The following is a 15,303-nucleotide window of genomic DNA, read 5'->3' on the forward strand; positions in this document are numbered from 1 at the left end:
CTTTGAGTCTATGATGTATATATGAAAATATAAATGATGACACTATATGGAAACAAAGAGAACAGGATTGAAGAATAATATTACAGAGGAGCGAGATGTCTATGGCTTTGGTTGATTAGCTTACGCTCAAACAGACATGATTACTAAGCTGAGCTTTGAAAGTTATAGAAATATGTGGGAAAGGGGGTGTCTTAAATGAAGGGCTAGGTCTAGTAGTGGCATAAAAATGTAGAATGTTGGGGCTGGGAATATGGCCTAGTGGTAAAGTGCTTGCCTCGTATATATGAAGCCCTGGGTTCGATTCCTCAGCACCACATATATAGGAAGAGCCGGAAGTGGCGCTGTGGCTCAAATGGGTAGAGTGCTAGCCTTGAGAAAAATGAAGTCAGGGGCAGTGCTCAGGACCTGAGTTCAAGCCCCAGGACTGGCAATAAACAAAACAAATCAAAAAGTAGAAGGAGGGGGCTGGGGATATGGCCTAGTGGCGAGAGACCTCGCCTCGTATACATGAGGCCCTGGGTTCGATTCCCCAGCACCACATATACAGAAAACGGCCAGAAGTGGCGCTGTGGCTCAAGTGGCAGAGTGCTAGCCTTGAGCAAAAAGAAGCCAGGGACAGTGCTCAGGCCCTGAGTCCAAGGCCCAGGACTGGCCAAAAAAAAAAAAAAAAAAAAGTAGAAGGAACCAGAAAGATGACATAGGCCCAGAATTGCTGGGTTTGTGTATGGAGCAATGGGGACACGAGTCAAGAAATACACGTGGCCTCCGAAAGCTGGCAAAGATAAGGATGTGACGCATCTCTGCAGGGAACACAGACCCACTGATGCTTTGATTTCTGACTTGTGACCACCAGAATGTAAGATAATCATTTTTAGCCACGAAATTGATGCTTGTTAGAGAAACAATATAAAATTAACAATAGTATTTCTAAGAAACCCCCAGAGACATTTGCCAGTTCCACATGATAAAGCTGAGCTTCACCTGACTCCCATGCCATGAGGAAATAGTGATGGCTAAGAAATCCTCCCTTCAGCCAGGTGATGGTGGTGGCTTACATTTGTTACACAGGAGGCTGAGACCTGAAGGATCGAGGTTTGAGGCCAGCCTGGACAGAAAAGTCTGTGAGATTCCATCATGGATTAACCAACAAAAGCCCAGACTAGCCAGGCACACTAGTGGCTCCTGTTTGTAATCCTAAGTACTCAGGATGCTGAGATCTGAGGCTAGAGGCTTGAAGCCAGCTTGGGCAAGAAAATCAATGACTGCTATCTCCAATGAACTTCTAAAAGGAAGGAAGTAGAACTGTGGCTCAAGCGGTAGAGAACTAGCCTTAAGCAAAAGGAAGCTCAGGGACAGTACCCAGGCCCTGAGTTCAAGTCCCAAGACGGGAACACACACACACACACACACACACACACACACACACACACACACAGGCACCAGTGGCTCATGCCCGTAATCCTACCTACACAGAAGGCTGGGGTCCGAGGATCTGTTGAAGCCAGCCCAGGTAGGAAAATCCATGAGACTCTGATCTCCAATTAAGCACCAAAAAAAGCCAGAAGTGAGACTGTAGTAAAGTGATAGAGATCTAGTTTTGAGCAAGAAAGCTCAGGGACAGCACCCAGGCCCTAAGTTCAAGTCCCAACACACACAACAACAAGAACAAAAAAAAAAGACAAAAGAAAAGGGAAGGAAAGAAAAGAGAAGAAAAGAAAGAATCCAAAATGCTTATGTGATACTACATCTATTTTGGTACAATCATTGTGGTACCTGCTAGGTGCAATCTCACCCTGGTAATTAAGATATTCTAATGAGCAGCACTTCAAACTCCTTGACAGAAAAGTAGAATTCAGGAAATGGATTGTCAGATGTCACCGAGAGAGGAGCCACTATTGAGTTCTAGGCCCCCATTCTGGGAATGGGGAAGAGAACACCACATTTCGGTCCTGTGACACCAATCCATCTGGGGTATTTTCTTCCAAGTAGCTTTACAATTGGAGTCTTCAGTAACCCATACTACCTTTTCACTGTGTTAGCTGATTCTTGGAGATGGGCTGCATGGCTCATGGGTGCCATGGGGTGAGTTCCCCAAAGAGTGCAAGTTTGGGTGGATAGCAATGATTATAATTGAAGTAATCTGTGAATTCATGAATGCCATGCTAGAAAAAGCCTTACTAGAAAGGAAAATAAAACATCTATATTTATACCCAAACCTAGGTATGGTTTTTGTTTCTGTCACTCATGGGGCTTGAACTTGGGGCCTGAGCATTGTCCCTGAGATCTTTGGCGGCTCTAGCACTTGAGCTGCAGAGCCATTTCCAGGTTTCTGGTGGTTCATTGGAAATAAGAGTCTCACAGACTTTCCTGCCCAGATTGACTTCGAACCTGGATCCTCAGATCTCAGCCTCCTGGGTAGATAGGATTACGAGCATGAGCCATCAGTGGCCAGCTTTATGTATGGGGTTTTTTTTAATAGAGGACAAATATTCGCCCCATGTGTGGTGACAGAGGTCTCATGTCATCAGTCTCCTGCCAGGTAATTGGCTGGTCCTCCTGAGAAATGATGTCACATGCATGACTCATTTCCCATCTGGCTCACCAGTCGTTTCAATATTGGCTCAGCAGTACAAGAGCTATAGGAGAATTTGCCTCTGCACATCCTCCATCCCTGTTCCTATGGCTGCTCTGTTCATCGGCCCATAGAGCAAAGCCACAGGTGGTTGGAGGAAGAAGTGAACTTACAGAGTGTATCATTTTGTGTACCTAATAGCTTCACAGTCTATGGCCATTCCTAGTCCTCCATGCACAGACTTCTTGCTAAGAAGAAAGCGCAGCCCAGAGCCCTTTCCTCCTGCAATGTCTCTCCAGTGCCCTCTACTGGTAAAACTTAACTGTGCACACCATAACGCAGAACTGTTCAAATGAACTCTGGCTAAAGTCATAGAGCGTGGATTCGCATTGTTAACAGCACAGACTTTTTACTTCAATATCATCACGAATTTGCCTATTTGCATCAAAATCCAATTTGACTGTTGAGGTAGCAAATTTCTCATTTTCAGTTTTCTGGCTCAGAAAATAGCTCAAAAGGCACATTCACCAACCCTGTAATTTGAAAAGCACGATATTTGTGTGTTTGCAGCAATATTTTCCCTAATTTAACACAAACAAACCCTTCCATACTATTGCCTAAAACCTTCAATCCCTCCCTTTTACCCTAGAATATTTCACTTAAAATTTAAAAACAGGGGGCTAGGAATATGACCTAGTGGTAGAGTGCTCGCCTCCTATACATGAAGCCCGGGGTTTGATTCCTCAGCACCACATATATAGAAAACGGCCAGAAGTGGAGCTGTGGCTCAAGTGGCAGAGCACTTGAGCCTTGAGCACAAAACCTCAGGGACAGGAGTAGTTCAACCTCAGAATAGGCATCAAAAAATAAAATAAAAAACAAGTTATGCGTTTATCTCCCTGTTGTGGATGCTCCAAAAAAAGGTATTCAATATTTAATAAACCTAATGCTTTAAAGATCTGTTGGCAAAAGAAATTCATTGATATGAATGCCAAAAAATGGAAACAAGGGATTTTTCATTGTTGTTGTTATTTTTAATGTACTATGTGAAATTATTTTTTCTTTCATTTTTCTTTCCTATGGTTTAGCCCTTGTTGTCACTGTATTTGGTTTTGGTACCTTGGGTATTGTATATATGTTTGTCTGAATTAGGGAAAGGGAGGGAAACATCAAAATGGTGAGACAAAGGGAAAAGGGCAAACCAATGTAACATTGATACTCACAAGACAATATGCTGGAATTGTACAACTGGGAGGGGTGTGGGAGGGAACATGGGAGGAAAAATGAGGGAGGGGGTAACAAGTATGACAAGAACTGTACTCCTACCTTACTATGTAACTGTAACCCCTCTCTCTATACATCACTTTGACAATAAAATTAAATTTTCAAAAAAAAAGATTGAATGAAAACTCCTTGGAAAGGACATTACCACATTGACAAAAGCATTTATTGTTTTACAGGAAATAAAGAATTTGGAGATTTAAAAAAATTCCTTGAGGGGCTGGGAATATGTCCTAGTGGCAAGAGTGCTTGCCTCGTATACATGAAGCCCTGGGTTCAATTCCCCAGCACCACATATATGGAAAACGGCCAGAAGTGTCGCTGTGGATCAAGTGGCAGAGTGCTAGCCTTGAGCAAAAAGAAGCCAGGGACAGTGCTCAGGCCCTGAGTTCAAGACCCAGGACTGGCAAAAAAAAAAATCATTGAGACTTTTCATCCTAACCAATGTCCCTTTCCTTCAAATCTTTTCATGGAAGATCCATTTGGCTGATTCCCATTAGGAAAGACTAGCTAGTAGTAATGAAAGTACAAACCGCGGGCTGGGGATATAGCCTAGTGGCAAGAGAGCTTGCCTCGTATACATGAAGCCCTGGGTTCAACTCCCAAGCACCACATATACAGAAAACAGCCAGAAGTGGCGCTGTGGCTCAAGTGGCAGAGTGCTAGCCTTGAGCAAAAAGCCAGGGACAGTGCACAGGCCCTGAGTCCAAGCCCCAGGACTGGCAAAATAAAAAAAGTAAGTACGAACTGCTGCCCAATGCACTGATTGCTTTCTGTCTCTGACATTACTCCCTATACCCATTGCCACAGGCCCTGGAAATCATGTGAACCAACAGCTTGTGAGATGGCTTCAGCCATCAGTATGACCTGTTGACCTGTGCTACACACTGAGTACTTTTCTGCATGGCTGATATCCTACCCAGAGGGTCTAGGGTTCATAATGTCCATGGGCTTATTCTCAATTCCCATTAGCTTCTGCATGGTACTTTTTTCGGGGGGGGGTTATCAATAAGAAATGTACATATACACAAAGGGATCGTTATGTCATGGTCTGTAGACCATGATATTAAGGAAAGTAAGCCAAGCTCAGAGGGACAAAGGTCCCATGCTTTTCCTCATATGTTGGTATTAGATTTCAAATAGAGACATATATAAACATATATTTGATCAATCTAATTAACGTACGGTATACCACAGGTGTGAAATACCATACTGAATACCCTTTGACCAATGAACATGCGCTTTATCAAAAAAATGAATATCAGAAAGGTGAAACAGGAACTAGAGAGAAGGGGAAAGGCATATGGAAAGGGTCAAGGAAAGTGAATTTGGATAAAACATGCTATGTGGGCTGGGAATATGGCCAAGTGGCAAGAGTGCTTGACTTGTATACATGAAGCCCTGGATTTGATTCCCCAGCACCACATATATAGAAAAGGCCAGAAGTGGCGCTGTGGCTCAAGTGGCAGAGTGCTAGCCTTGAGCAAAAAGAAGCCAGGGACAGTGCTCAGGCCCTGAGTTCAAGCGCCAGGACTGGCAAAAAAAACAAAACAAAACAAAACATGCTATGTGCATGTGTGGAAATAGAACAATAAAACTTCTTGAGATTGGTTTAAGAAGGGGGAGAAAGGAAGAGGGGAAGGGCAGTGGAAAGGTGAGGCTTGATCACAATATGCATAGATATGTCAAACCAAATCTCTTCTATGGCTAATTGATAAGAATACAAAGTTCCAAATATTGATATCCAGATAAAACAGTTACAGGTTGACTTACAATTGTTATAGAGTTAAAACTAGTAAAACTTGTTCACTGAAATATTTTGACTTACATGAATCCTTTTCATTCCCCCCAGTTTTATTTTTAAAAAAAAATCACACACAGCAGGGTGTCAGTGACCACATCTATAATCCCAGCTACTCAGGAGGCTGAGATCTTAAGAATCACAATTCAAGGCCAATTTAGCTAGCTTAGGCAGGCAAATCTTAAGAGACTCATTTTCAAATAAGAAGCAGAAGGTTGGAAATGGCCCTGAGTTCAAGCCCCAGTACAGGTAAAAAAAAAAATAGCACAGAGATAAAAATGGAAAGGCTGCTAATACCTAGTTTCTCTCCCCTATTTTTTCAAAGTACAATCACCTACTTAGGTACCTTTTCACTGCATAGAAAAGAAAAAAAATTAATATCTAGCTTTCAGAAAAAATAACAGGAAGACGAGGAAAAAAAGGATTTTGAGGCTAGGCTTCACTTGCCTTCTGCAAAGCACCAGTAGCTGCTCTTGGGAAACAAAAGTGTTTTGAAGTACCAAGCAATTTCCCACTGCAAGTGCTGGAAGGGAGTTACAATCAATTCAGTCCGTGGCCTTTTGTTAGGGTTTAATGCAATGGTGAGGTTTCCTAGCCCTGCCAGTAGAGGGCGCACTCTGTTGTTTCCTGGATGCTACAATTAGCAGGCAATCTGCTTTAGACAAACCATGCAGTATAGAGACCTTTCTATTTAGGCCCTCTTCAAATGCATCTACATTAGCTACATGGCTTTAAGGAGATAATTTTCCATTCTTCTCAGTTAAATAAAAAAGCAAGCATTTTTTTTCAGCTTCTTGGTGTGCAGTAGTCTGGTTTATTATGCAATCGATCACTTTTGCTCTGGATCAATTTCTCTCTCTATTCTCATAGTCCACTTTTGTGTTGATTTTGTTTTTAAAGCCTCTCTGCTTATAAGCACCCTCCATTTAGTAGCACCAAGTCTGCCTTTGACCCAAGTATCACATTTGGGGTGGTGATGGTGAAAGGATATTAGTACTAAGACTTGAACCCAGGGCCTTGAGCTCTCATTAGGCTTTTTATTTTAATAATTCATGGAGCTTGAACTCAGGGCCTGCATGCTGTCTTTCAGCTCTTTTGTTCAAGGCTAGCACTCTACCACTTCAAGTCCCAGCTCCACTTCCAGTTTTCTGGTGATTCATTGGAGATAAGAGTCTCACAGATTTCCCTGCCCAGGCTGGCTTTGAACTGTGATCCTCAAATGTCAGCCTCTTGAGTAGCTAGGATTACAGACATGAGCCACCAGCATCTCTGGCTCACTGGGCTTTTCTACTAACAGCTGCTGCCCTACCCTGACACGAGCCACACCCCCACTTAAGGCAATTTGCTAGTTAATTGGAGATAACAGTTTCTTGGACTTGCCTGCCCAGGCTGGCTTCAAACAAGGCCTCTCAGATCTCAGCCTCCAGAGCAGCTAGGATTATAAGCATGAGCCACAGCCATCTGGCAAGTATCAGATTTTAAACTACTTTTTACCTTTGCTTCTCTATTTTTTTTACTGGAACCTTTCCTTACTGGGCTTTCCAGTGCTGGGGTGATAGAAAGTACACTGTCAAGATGAACTCTTTAAGTTGGGCTTTCCTGCCCTTGGTGTCTTGTAGAAAAGAGACTAGAGATGGGGTGCTCCCATCACTGTAGAGTTGGGGAGAGATATGACATCCTTGAGTCCAATGGGTCATTTGGATTTACTGTAAATGGCTGTATTTTTCCACTTGGAATCATATTAATAATTCTAAGGGAGACGTTGAATTCAGCAGTGGGAAGGAAATGTAGGAAATGAAGAGTTTGCTAAGCAGAGACTGTCCTTTAGTGATAATTACGACCATTATTGAAAATGATTATCATCTCTATAGGATTTTTCGGCTTCCTCTTTTAGAAGCTTCTAATTTTCTTTTTGCCCTTTTCATTTTACAAGCAATTATCTGTAAGTGCAACTGAAGTGTCAGATCTCCGAGGTGTTATTCTTGAAAACTACAAAGCCTAAGGAATAGATGTAAAAAGTTGATCGTACATCTCACACGCTGTCTCTGGGGCCTTATTGCAGTTTCCATAAAGGAAAACAAGTGACTATATTTGTTTTCACTACAAACCATTCTGCTAAATCAAGATCCAACAGTCACTAATGAAAATCCGCCTAGCACCTGGGGATCCCTCCTCCCGCATGAGTTGGGGTGGCAGTTATAAAGCGTTATCAAAGAGTTCCACTCCTAAGAGAGGTGTCGTCTGCCCTTTGATTTGGGAGCCTCAGTTGTCTAGTGTGCTAGACACGCAAAAATAGTTCCTTCTCCACTGGCTAATTGTAGAAGAGATAAGCACGCGGGACATAACCCACGAGGAAGTGTGGTGCATAATCTTACATTGTAAGCAAGAGTTAAGGGATAGCTGTAGTCTAGCCTTGCTTTATGGTGAGGAGACCAAAATGGTGTCAGATGGAATAGCCCAATACTACATAACACATGCCTTCTAACTTGTGGCTCTCATAGAGTTTCAAAGTGCTTTATCTCCCAGCATACCTAGGGGCCAACATTAATGTTTTCCAGTTTGATAAGCATTTATCAACTCTAAAAAGCACACATTCCCCCTTTTCCTTTTTTTTTGCGCCTGTCCTGGGCCTTAAACTTAGGGCCTAGGCAGTGACCCCAAGTTTTTTTGTTTTGCTTAAGGTTAGTGCTCTACTACTTGAGCCATGGCTCCACTTCCAGTTTTTAGGTGATGAATTGGAGATAAGACTGTCATAGACTTTTGTGCCTCTGCTGGCTTCAAACTTTGATTCTCAGATCTCAGCTTCTTGAGTAGCTAGGATTGCAGGTATGAGCCACTGGCATGTGGCTAAGATTTTTTCTCTTAGTATTAAGTAGTTGTGCAAAGGGGTTACAACTGATGAGTATAACTGATGAGTCATCTGATGAGTATAATTCTTATTCCTTCCTTCATTCTCCCCCGCTTCTTCCTCCCATCCCTACTGTCTACTTACATAGTTCCCAGAGACATATGTGGCATCTGTTACTAACTAGAATTGGGTCAAGGTTAAAGTGTGCACTCTAAAGGAGAAGTTGTAAACACTACCAAGGAGCTCTCCTTTTTTTGCCTTTCAGAGAGCTAGTTGTTAAACCAAGGCTTCCTTGTCCGCTTAGAAAGGTGTTCCCTCTCCCTGAGACAGGAGGGAGGCGTTTGGCTGCACGTAACTGAGAAGCCAGTGGAACTTTAGTGAAACCGTATCTATCTTATGCAACAGGTGCTACTGAAGGGGCCCAAAGAGTCATCCTGGTTGTAGTGACATTAGCTGGATGGTGTCATGAGAAGCCATGCTTTTGCAGTGCTTCCATTCAGCCTTCCTTAAGCCTTCCTTGGCCTGGTGGTTCTTCCTTCAAACCCAACTATCACAACCTCACTCAGTACAGGCTGCATGTGGCCAATCAGAGCGGCCAGAGGGCCTGGAAAATGCATGTGGAGTTGTCAAAGTTGGCAATGAAGCAAGAGAAATGACGAATCGATAGGATGGAGGAGACATGAACTGCCAATCTGCTCTTGGTTTTGTGTGTGTGTGTGTGTGTGTGTGTGTGTGTGTGTGTGTGTGTGTGTGTGTGTGTGTGTGCTGGTTACTGGGGCATGAGCTCAGGGCCTCTCATTCTTGTTTAGCTTTATCACTCAAGGCTGGAGCTCTATCATTTTACCCACACCTCCCACTCCAGCCATTTTTTTTTTCTTGTCAGTCTCATGGGGCTTGAACTCAGGGCCTGGGGGCTGTCCCTGAGCTTTTTGGCTCAAGGCTAGAGCTCTACCATTTTGAGCCATAGCTCCACGTCCAGTTTTTCAGTAGTTAATTGGAGTTGGCTCTCATAGAGTCTCCTTTACCCCTGCGCTGGCTTCAAACCATGATTCTTACATCTCAGCCTCCTGAGTAGCTGGGATTACAGGCGTGAGCCACCAGAGCCTGGCTGTCCATGATTATTTATCTCTTAATGTTATTAAGATTCAAGAAGAGAAGGAGGAGATTGCAGTTCAGAATGCAATGTGCATATTAGACTATTGCAGTGGAGAAAGGGGTAAGAATGTTTGAAGAGGTGACGTTGATGAAAACACATTGCATTCATAAACTGCTTTGCTGAATGGTAATTCCCTTGTACTTAAAAATAATAATTTTTTTCTGCCAGCCCTGGAACTTGAACTCTGGGCTTAGATACTGTCTCTGAGCCCCTTTTGCTCAAGGCTAGCACTCTACCACTTGAGCTACAATGCCACTTCTGGCTTTTTCTGTGATTAACTGGAGATAAGAGTCTCATAGACTTGACTTTGAACCATGATCCTCAGCTCTCAGCCTCCTGAATAGCTAGGATTACAGGCATGAGCCACCAGCACTAAGCAATAAAAATATTGAAAAAAGGATTCAAAGTTGGTAAAAAGAATGAATTGAAGCATGAAAAGGAAAGATGCTTTTCATTTGCCCAAGAAATAATCATGGGCCCAAATGTGCTCTGTGGAATGTACCTTTATTTCTTCTCATGCCATGAATGTAGGTGACTATTTTTTTCATTGCAGGTTATTAATTGCACATGGTTATTTTGCTACTTTTTTTTTTTGGCTGCAACAGGAGTCTTTGCAGAGGGCATTCATTCTAGAGCTACTAATGCTGTCCATGCTGCTCATATCCAGTTATATTTATAACCCCTGCAAAGCTCCTGGGGCTGAGTTGTCCCCTCATAAATCAGGTGCGTTCAGGTCATGGGAGAATCTGCAGGTCTACCCAGGTGGTGATGAGTCTGCTAACACCCAGGCATCCAGTGGCTCTGAGCCTTTCTCTCGGGATCCACCTTTCAATGAACAGTGTGAAGCATAGCTTTGATTTCCTGCTCTCCAGAGAAAAAAAAGAAGTGTGATAAAACACTTAGTGTTCATAATGCCCCAACTTGGAGGTTCTGCTCTATGGCACAAGGCAACAGATAAACTTCTCCTGGAAATGTTAGAACACATGGTGGTTGAGAAGTAATAGAAAAAAAAGAAAAGAAACTTCCTGTGCCCATCCTTTTTTTTTTTTTTTTTTTTGCCAGTCCTGGGGCTTGGACTCAGGGCCTGAGCACTGTCCCTGGCTTCTTTTTGCTCAAGGCTAGCACTCTGCCACTTGAGCCTCAGCACCACTTCTGGCCATTTTCTATATATGTGGTGCTGAAGAATCGAACCCAGGGCTTCATGTATATGAGTCAAGCATTCTTGCCACTATGCCATATTCCCAGCCGTGTGTGTGTGTGTGTGTGTGTGTGTGTGTGTGTGTGTGTGTCCTAGACCTAGCTCTTGAACTTGGGCCCTTGCTGCTGTACCTGAGCCTCTTTTGCTCAAGGCTAGCACTATCACGGAGCCACAGCTCCACTTCTGGCTTTTTCTGTGGTTCATTGGAGGTAAGAGTCTCACAGACTTTCCTTCCCAGGCTGGCTTCAAACTGTCATCCTCAGATCCAGCCTCCTGAGTAGCTCGGATTACAGGTGTGAGCCATTGGTGCCCCGCTGGGGTTTCTATTTTAAAATAAGGCACAATGAGTGGGCACCAATGGCTCATGTCTATAATCCTAGCTACTCATTAGGCTGAAATATAGAAGATCATGATTTGAAGCCAGTTTAAGGGCAGAAAACTCTGTGAATCATCTTTAAAATAACCAGCAAAAAAGCTGAGCTGGAGGCATGGTTCCAGTGATAGAATGCCAATCTAGCAAGCAAGCCAAGTGATCCACACACCGCGAATTCAAGCTCCCTTACTTGCAAGGGCACAAATGGCACAGGAATCTTTAGGAATGACTTTCATTAAATCCGCAATTTGTACTGAGCAGTTGTTTAGGGCAGAGATTATTTTCCTCTTTTGTGGGGGGCACAAGGAAGAATGGTGTCAGGTTCTACGTACAATATTTTATAGGAAGCCATGGACTTTCTTTATAGTATACCTATTTGTCAGCTCATCTTGATTATAAATTCCTAAAAGGAGAAGCCTGCTTATCATCTTCCCACTATATGTTCTGCATTGCAAAATAAAAGATTAGGAGATGCTCTAGGCCAGAGCCATTTCTTATTTTCTCAGTATTTCTTTGGTATTGGCTTTAGAGGCATAGTTTAGTCTCAGATATCTGCTTATATACCAGTGTTTCAAAAGGTGTTTGTTTCTGAGTTTCAATATCAGCAAATGAATTGCTAGTTTGGGGCCCTTACTTATAATTCTTACTCTGTATTGTGTCTCTTTATTAGACTCTCGTAGCTCAAGTATTTGGTAAGAAGTTGCCTTTTTTTTATGAAGAGGGGGAAAATCAATAGATAGTTAGTGGTATTTTTCCACATGAAATGAATAGATTAAATCAGCCTTTACCTTATTAAAATGTTTATTTTTGGACAGTCAATAGGGGTTCTAAGACCCTCAAGAAAAAGGCAATGGGTTGCTTTCATCTGAGCTGAAACAACCCAGGCAGACTTCCCTTTGCTTTGCACAAGCCAATCTGTAACTGGGGGCTGGGCTCGGGCGAAGCTGCGAGTATGTCTCTTGCAGACAACGCATGATAAAGTAGGCTAATGGTAAAGGAAAGTAGCTTATGCTATTGAGCGTTCGCATCATACTTCATATTTTGCAAAGTGCTTTTTCATTATTTATTACTCACAACCTACCTATGAGATTTCCTGGCTGTCTTATCTCCCATATTGCGGCTGAAATATGACTAACCCATGTTCATAAATGCTTCAGGAAGCTGAAATGAATATAGGTACTTGCTGACATTACAAACACCCACCATTCAAATGGTCAGCCTACCCTGCTCTTGGCAATGGAGTGGGGGGGGAGGACGCAGCTCCCCACAGAGTGCTTGTATGGCCATTAGTCTCCCAGGTGTAAGTATGGTATTCAGGACAGAATGGGAGGAACGCAGAGGGGTTCAACTCCTGTGCCTATTCGAAAGAAGATACCTGCCAGGTGCCAGTGACCCATGCAGCTAATCCTAGTTACTCAGGAGACTGAGATGTGAGGATCACAGTTCAAAGCCAGCCCAGCCAGGAAAGCACATGACACTCTCCAATTAATCTCCAATGAACCACCAAAAAACTGGAAGTGGAGTTGTGTCTCAAAGTGGTAGAGCACTAGCCTTGCGCAAAAGAGAGTCCCCCCGCCCCCACCCAAGCTCAAACCCCAGGACCAGCACACACACACACACACACACACACACACACACACACACACAGTTGACCTGAGGGGGAAAACACATGGCACCCAGTGGCATACATGCATAAGAACAGTTCCCTTTTTCTTCTCTCATGCTAGTCCTTGTCTAATATTAATCCTTGATTACCTTCTGCTCCAGGTGAGTGTCTCAGAAAAGCCAGGACTTTAGGGACAGTGTGATTGGGTGACAGAGGAAGAGGTAAGTCACCTCGATCTACTTTGTATAAGCCAGAGAGATCATGAACAAGAGACAAGGTTGTATTAAGAGACTGTTAGTGTTTGCTACAGGCTGTGGAGTTGGAGTGGGGCTTTGGCTCAACAGAGCTGCGTTGCCATGGCTTCAGACGGCTTGTGGTACACGTTGTATCTCTTCCATGGGGCCAGCATTTTCTGCTATCTGGGACAAATGGACAATTATAGCCAGACTGGAACATCAGGCGAAATCAGGGCCAGAAAGATTATAAATCTATCCATCTATCTATCGATCTATCCATCCATCTATCTATCTAATCTTAATTAGATATATAGTATGTGAATGCAAATACAAAATTGTCTAGTGCTTTGTAAATGAGTGCTGTTTCATTTCAGGAGGTAAAAGAGTTGCCACCAGAAGAATCTTATCTAAAAAGGATCATTTTAATATTTCTTTCGACATTGCTGGCTCACGCCTGTTATCCTAGCTACTCAGGAGACTGTCATCTGAGGATTGTGGGTGAAAGCCAGCTCAGTTAGGAAAGACTGTGAGACGCTTATCTCCAATGAAGCACCAAAATGCCAGAAGTGCAGCTATGGCTCAAGTGACAGAGTGCTAGTCTTGAATAAAAAGCTCAGGGATAGAACCTAGGCCCTGAGTTCAAGTCCCACCCCCCCACACACACGTCTTTAATGATGCTACAGATTACTCGTGACATGAGTTTTTGCAAGACAGAATGTGTGTGTGTGTGCGCGCGCGTGTATGCGCGCCAGTTCTGGGTCTTGAACTTGGGGCCTGAGCCGTGATGCTGAGTTGTTTTGCTCAAGGCTAGTACTCATCACTGGAGCCGCAGCTCCAGCTTTTTGATGGTTATTTGGAGATAAAATCCTGAAGGACTTTCCTGCCTGGGCTGGCTTTGAACCATGATCCTCACATCTCAGCCTCCTGAGTAGTTAGGATGACAGGTGTGAGCCACCAGCATCTGGCAAAAGGCAGAAATGGTTTTACAAATACTTTAGATTCGATGTCAGGAGACTTAAATATCACTCTAATCTAAAACAGACCGGGTGCTTTACTCACTAAACCCTTTCTGGATCTTTCTCTTCCTGTGTCAAGGAAGGCTGTTGAATTACAGTGATTGCCATGTTTGTTTGTGTTTCAATATTGAGGGTTTCTGCCCTATTCCAAAAGGAAGTCCTAATTATTAGATAAACTAGTGGCTTATAGCCAAAAAGGAGGCAAAAAGAATCTCTAATTGAGCTGGTCACTGGTGGCTCATGCCTGTAATCCTACTTAGGAGGCTGAGATCTGAGGATCATGGTTCAAATCTAGCCCTGGCAGGAAAGTCTGTGAGACTCTTAACCCCTGTTAACTACCAGAAAACCAGAAGTGGCACTGTGGCTCTAAGTGGTAGAGCCCTAGCCTAGCCTTGAGCGCCCAGGCCCTGGGTTCAAGCCCCATGACCGACAAAAAAAATTGGAAGATGGGACTGGAAACAACTCTTCTCTCCTTTTCTTTTTCTTTCTCTTAGCAACCCATTTCCATTTATGTACCTATTTCTTGCTCCAGGCATGTATGTACCACCATTGTACAGCACACATCACGCATGTCTTAACACTGGTTGTATTGAAAGTGTTTCGTGCTTTGCTTCTCTCCTCTATTACTCTTGTTTCCGAGCTCCAGCTCAGACACCCCTGAAAATCTACTCACACTTTCTATTTGAAGGCTAATTAGTTGACTGCCTGGGTGACCAGCGTTAGACTGTGAGCTTGTAACCAGTTTGCAGATACGCCAATTTCATTCCTAGAGCTGCTTTACTGAAGCAAATAAGGAAAAGGGGGAAAGTATGATTATTGGAAATGTCTGGGTTTCTAATGAGAATATCTGTCATGTTTCTTGTCTAGAAACATGAAGCATAGTAACTTCCTTTCTCAAAGCTCATTAAAGCTACAGAAAGGCCCAGCTGGGCACTGGTGGCTGATACCTGTAATCCTAGCTACTCTGCAGGCTGAGATGTAAGGATCATGGTTCAAAGCCAGCTCAGGCTGCAAAGTCTGTGTCAGTCTTATCTCCATTGAACCACCAGAAAACCGGAAGTGGAGCTGTGGCTCAAGTGGTAGAGTGCTAGCCTTGAACAACAACAACAAAAAAGCTCAGGAACAGTGCCCAAGCTCAGAGTTCAATCCTCAGAAGTGGCACAAAGAAAAAAAAACCTAGGATTAATATCCAAATCAAAGGAGCGGAAATAAATTT

This window comes from Perognathus longimembris, chromosome 28 (assembly GCF_023159225.1).
Source record: "Perognathus longimembris pacificus isolate PPM17 chromosome 28, ASM2315922v1, whole genome shotgun sequence".
Taxonomy (NCBI): Eukaryota; Metazoa; Chordata; class Mammalia; order Rodentia; family Heteromyidae; genus Perognathus; species Perognathus longimembris.